We start from the raw sequence: 6,269 nt of genomic DNA, 5'->3' as shown, positions 1-6,269 counted from the left end.
AGGCAGTAACTAAAGACTAAAGATAACTACAACTAAGACTATGATAGAAGAAATTTAAGAAAGACTAAATAAAATGCACCTCGATACATAATACTCTAGCAGTAGATAGAAGATACGACATCTTAATGTTCAAACCATATTAAGAAGCACATGAAAATCCAAAGAAAATAGACATTCGGGCAGTAACGAAGCAACACACACCATTTGCAAAGGGAGAACAAGAGGTAAGAATGAGAATGTTACCTATTCGAAGTGCAGCGAGCTGGAGCAACGAGCAGAAGGTAAGCAACAACTTCACACCCAGGAGAGTTCCGAGAACTTCAAGCAAAGACCCGAATCGACTTCGAACACGTACCCCTTTTGATCAATTTTTCTTCTAAAATTCCTTTTTGCTAACAATTTCCTCTAAACCCAAAATTTCCAATTTCCAAAAAAAAATCCCCTCAATTTGTAGAAGAACAAGGTATTTATAGTGGAGAATTAGGGTTCGAATTTATTTATTTTTGGGGGGAAAAGATGAGGGCAATTTCGAGTTCACAACCCACAAATTTTTGAATTCCAAAATTCTTTCACCAAATTGGGACTACACACTTTTCCTACAAATTCAACCTTATTCTGGAAGAGGAAAGAGAGGGGAAACGTGTGCTTGCTGCTACAATCAAGCCTTAATGGCTCTGTCGATCCCTGTGAGCGTTTGAAGCTGTTGTTGTTGTTGTTAACGTGTACAACTTTCTGGATTATTTTTTTTTTGTGAAGGGGAAGGGGAGTGGGCCGGGCCAGGTTTAAGAGTAATGGGCTGGGTCGTGGGAATTGGTCGGCTGTTGCATTGAGGAAGAATAGGAGTACTGGTTAGGCATATGCATTGTATTGTTAATGTGGAAAAGAATGGGATGAATTATTTGTTAAATTGGAAAATTTGGAATGGATTATTTTAAGTTGAAAAGTTGGCCTAACTTGGGATTTCTCAAAATTGAACCAAGGACAAGGGAAAAACGGCTAGCACAAAGTAGCCACGTATGTTTCAAACTTAGGCAATTTAAATTTAATACTTAGCCAACTTGATCAAATTTAATAAATTTAGCTAATAATTGAATAAGACGAATTAATATTAATTAATTAATGAGCTTCTTAATCTTAACAAAATAAAATGATTAGCCTAATGAACTAATGACTCAAAATATAAATTACTAATTTAGACAAAATTAATTTAATAAAGTATTTAAGTAAAACTAAAATCTTTTGAGACCATTTTCGAATATTTATAAAAATGTACCAATTATATACGTAACACGTATATTATTTAAAAATTATAAATAAGTGATAAACTATTTAAAATGACTTGAAAATGTTTTTATTTAATTATATATATATTTTATTTATTTTATTTATTTATTTATTTATTTTTAAATTTTTCTAAAACTAATTATTTGAAATCATTTGAAATTAAAGAAGCTCGATGATTAATCTATATTGTGGAGGCCCAAGATTGGGTGTCAACACTGTAGATATCAAGGTCATAAGATCAGATAATAGTACTGAGTTCTTCAATGCTCAATGTAATGATCTGTTGAATTAACATGGAATTGTGCACCAAAGCAATTTTGTACATACACCACAACAAAATGGAAGGGTTGAAAGAAAACACAAACATATTATGGACATAGTCAGGGCTTTGAGATTTCAGGCAGACATTCCGATTAAGTATTGGGGCCTATGTGTGAAGGTTGTTGTATATCTCATCAACAGGCTACCATCAAGTGTATTACAAGGGAATACTCCTTATGAGATCATGTACAAGAGAAGAAACCATATTGATCACCGACGAGTATTTGGATGCCTGTGCTATGCTACAAATGTGGTCAAGAGTACCAAATTTGCAGAAAGAGCTAGAGAGTCGGTCCTTATGGGATATTCTGAGACACAAAAGGGATACTTACTTTTGGATCTCACCACTAACACTTTCTTTGTTATCAGGGATGTACAATTCAAAGAGCATGTCTTTCCATTTAGGAAGAAATTATCTAATACAACACTGGAGAATTCATACACACACATAGAACAAAATGTTGTGAGACTTTCTCATTTGATTGATACAGTATATGATGATGAGAGTTCCGAAGATCCCCTCAATGTCTCAGGTAGTGAAGATGTAACTGACAAATCTGGTGAAGTCCAACAAGATCTAGTAGTTGGCGAACGTATGGCTAATGATGCCCAAGAAACTCCTCATAACCTTGTGGCTGATAATACACAAGTGGATGAACATGCAGGGTTGAATGATATGTCAAGAGACACAATGGTACAACAAAATGAAGCATAATATATCAGGAAATCACACAGGCAAATGAAGGAACCTATATCGATGAAGGACTATGCTGTCAAGAAAAGGGACACCACTAGTTTGTATCCTATTGCCAACTATATTTCCTATGAAAAAACATCTCCCAAGTATCAGTGTTATCTAAGCAAATTTTCACAACTAGTAGAACCTAAAAAATTCACAGAAGCTGCCAAGGACCCAAGATGGATAGATGCAATGAAACATGAAGTACATGCCCTTGAGGAAAACAAGACTTGAGAGATGGTACCATTACCAGTAGGCAAGAACACAGTGGGGATCCAAGTGGATTTATAAGATCAAATATAAAGCAAGTGGAGAAGTGGAGAGATTTAAAGCAAGGCTTGTGGCTAAGGGCTACAGTCAAAGGAAAGGTCTGGATTACCATGACACTTTTTCACCTGTAGTGAAAATGGTAACAGTGAGATCAATCGTAGCATATGGGATGGAATTTATTGCAAATGGATGTGTATAATGTCTTCCTGCAAGGAGAACTTGAGGAAGATGTGTTTATGGAAATGCAGAGGGTTTCAGAAGACAGAGGGAGACGAGTATGCAGACTACTGAAGTCTTTGTATGGCTTGAAACAAGCCTCAAGACAGTGGAATATCAAACTAACTGATGCCTTAGTGAATGCAGGATTCTCACAAAGTAATCATGATTACTCACTATTCACCTTGAAGGAACAAGATGACATTGTAATTGTATTGGTGTATGTTGATAACCTGCTTATTACTGGTAGCAGTACCACATTGATTGAAAGGGCCAAACATGTTCTCAATCACAAGTTCAAAATAAAAACTTGGGAGGAGCTGGATTTTTTTCTTGGAATCGAGGTTTTGAGGTCTACAAAAGGTGGTTTGTTGAATCAAAGGAAGTATGTGTTGGAGCTTATCTCTGAAATGGGACTGAGTGGATCAAAACCAGCATGTTCACCTCTTGAATGCAATAGAAAACTCACCACACTAGAATATGATGAAGCTAAAAACAACACTGATGATGAACTATTGAGTGATGCTAATTCCTATCAAAAATTAATTGGGAAACTCTTGTCTGTGACCATAACATGACCTGACATTAGCTATTCAGTACAGACGTTAAGCCAGTTCATGCAAAAGCCTAAGAAGTCACATTAGGAAGCTGCTTTGAGAATTGTTAGATATTTGAAGAATTCACCAGGTCAAGGCATATTACTGAAGTATAGACACACTAAACAAATTACTTGTTGGTGTGATTCTGATTGGGCTGCTTGCCCAAATACCAGAAGATCAGTTACAGGTTTTGTAGTTAAGTTCGAGGATTCATTAATCTCTTGAAAATCGAAGAAACAACAAACAGTGTCTCGCAGCTCAGCAGAAGCTGAGTATAGAAGTCTGGCTGCAACTGTGGCAGAATTAACTTGGTTGAGAGGATTATTTCAGGAGTTGAATGTGCATGTTAAATCACCAATCATTGTTTTCTGTGATAGTATGTCTGTTATACATATTGCTGAAAATCCAATTTTTCATGAGAGGACAAAGCAAATCGAAATTGACTGTCATTTCGTTCAAGACAAGATCAAGGACGGGTAGGTCAACACAAAGGAGCAACAAGTTGACCTATTAACTAAGGCCCTCACTAGCATTCAACACTTTCATTTACTTGGCAAGCTTGGAGTGTTTAATATACTTGACCCTCCAGCTTGAAAGGGAGTATTGAGATATGAGTTTGTTAAATAGTTAGTCAGCTCAAGTATGTCACATCAGTTAGTTAGCTAAGTTGATTAATGAGTTAGTTAGATGAATTGTTAGCACTAACTTATTAATTCAGTCAACATGTTAATTGTTGATTGGTTAGATAGATTAGATGCAATTGTATCATGTATAAATATGACAGTCTTCATCTCAATGAATCAGTTGAATTCTTTCCAAAATCAGTTTCCATTCTAAAGCTTCTCTTGCTCTCTAATGGCTTCTTCGATTTGGTCACTTGCAAGTTCATCAATGTAGTAATTTTGATAGTAACTTACTTGCTATTCATTATAACCTATGCAGGAATTTAGAATGAATATCAGACCTTTTCTATATTTGGGTTAGTGCAAATCTCATGACATCAATAGTAGTTAGAATAATGAAAAAATTATTATTGGAGATCCTCGAGAATTTATAAATTAAAATTATCGTTTAATTTTCGTCTACACAATACAAAATATTTCACTCTTTCATATTGTATTTATTTTAATCACATTTAGATTTTAAGTTACTTCAGATCTTTTGTTAATGAAAAAATAAGTAGAACTGATTTGAAATCTTATATAAGGACTAAACCCCATTAATGTTCCTTATTTTTATCATTTGATATACTTGTATTCTATTAAGCGGTTGTTTTCATGATTAATTGTGGATTAAAGTTAAATGATTAAAAAGAAATATTTTATTATAAAATACATTAGCTGTTGTTTTCATGATTAATTGTGGATTAAAGTTAAATGATTAAAAAGAAATATTTTATTATAAAATTCATTAGCTTGATAGATATAAATTCTAATTCATTTATTTTTAACAAAAAATAACAAAATAGCTAGTTAAATTTATTGATTGAATCAGAAATATAATCCAAAAATGTTGTTTCTCGAAAAATAAACCTAAACACTTTTCTTACATATTTAAGATGTAATGAGTTTATTCAATTAAGTTCTAATTTAGTAAAAAGAGGGATCCGAGCCTTAAGATTGACTACCAACAATTGTATAGACCAAGATTTTGATCACCTGCAATTTTTTATCGAACATCAACAAAGATGAATTTTAATATGAAGCCTCAGACATTCGATCACACATCAATAATGTTCAGACGGTAATTCCAAATATTTATATAAAAATCATCATGGGCTTCAAAAATATTTTGTTTTGTTTTCAAAAGAAACAAATCTGAAAAGGGGATGTAATCGCACGAAACGGCTCCGTGAAGGAATTGAATAAATCCGTACACAGATTCCTATCAGAATGCGAAACGTTATTTAAAACTTGTTATTGGTCCAATCATAGCATCTTCGGTCATCGCATTTTGCTACCGTCGACGTGGCATCGGACCGATAAAGAATATAAATAATTCAAAAATTGGATTAAACCTCAGAGACCCGTTACAAATCACACACACAACGACGGAGCAGAAGGCCACAGATCCCGACCATTGAACGGAGACTGGAAAGAATCCGATCAATGGTGGATGGGAAAGAGAGTGGAAACTGCGCCGCCGCTGCTGTTTAAAGTGTCATACGGCACTTCCTATTCCTGGGATGTCTTCCTCATAGGTGAAAAATAGCTATAATTTCGCGAAACCTAATTAACAAAACAAAAACCTAAAACCAAAATCAGAGAAGTATTAGAAGCAGCGGGGTGAGTGAATGAGTCTGAAGAGGAGAATAGCAGTTTAAATAGATGTGTACCTCTTGAAACCCTAATTATGAGACGCCGTTCGCGTTTGGGCTTCTTTACTAACTTTGGTTGGGTTGGACAATTTGGGCTGACATATTATAAAGAAAATTGTATAAAATAGCAAATTATTAATTTAAATTAAATATTATAATCACTGTTTGATTTAATATTAATTCGTAATAAACAGTTGTCATTCGCCTCTCTCCTTATATTACTCGCTTGCCATTCTCTCCCTCGCCTCTCTCACTTTATACAAACACAAATGTATTAAATGCATTTGTATTTGTATAAAGCGAGAAAAAACTATATACAAATACAAATACATATATTTTTGTCATATACACTTATAATTATACAAATACAGATCTTTCTCTGCCCAGTTCTTTTTTTGCCTTACTCTCTTTCTCGCTTTATACAAACACAGATTATACAAATTACAATGTATAATTTGTGTTGTATAAAGCACACGCGAGAGAGAGATTTTGATATACAAATATTTTATTTCGGTACAAGTGT

The 6,269-nt window shown here is 34.0% G+C and overlaps 3 non-coding genes across 3 annotated transcripts; all 3 read right to left on the bottom strand.

Annotated features, from left to right (window-relative positions):
• Positions 1-5,128: 5,128 nt before the first annotated feature.
• On the bottom strand, positions 5,129-5,210 carry LOC125850246 (small nucleolar RNA snoR77Y). Its single transcript, XR_007444765.1, has one exon. It is a non-coding gene; the product is annotated as a small nucleolar RNA snoR77Y (small nucleolar RNA).
• A 45-nt stretch (positions 5,211-5,255) lies between these two features.
• On the bottom strand, positions 5,256-5,409 carry LOC125850247 (small nucleolar RNA snoR2/U65). The gene has a single exon (XR_007444766.1). It is a non-coding gene; the product is annotated as a small nucleolar RNA snoR2/U65 (small nucleolar RNA).
• Positions 5,410-5,567: 158 nt separating this feature from the next.
• Positions 5,568-5,632, bottom strand: LOC125850248 (small nucleolar RNA U49). The gene has a single exon (XR_007444767.1). It is a non-coding gene; the product is annotated as a small nucleolar RNA U49 (small nucleolar RNA).
• Positions 5,633-6,269: the final 637 nt, after the last annotated feature.

Source organism: Solanum stenotomum, unplaced genomic scaffold, assembly GCF_019186545.1.
Source record: "Solanum stenotomum isolate F172 unplaced genomic scaffold, ASM1918654v1 scaffold15775, whole genome shotgun sequence".
Lineage (NCBI taxonomy): Eukaryota > Viridiplantae > Streptophyta > Magnoliopsida > Solanales > Solanaceae > Solanum > Solanum stenotomum.
This window is presented reverse-complemented; position numbering and strand designations above follow the sequence as displayed.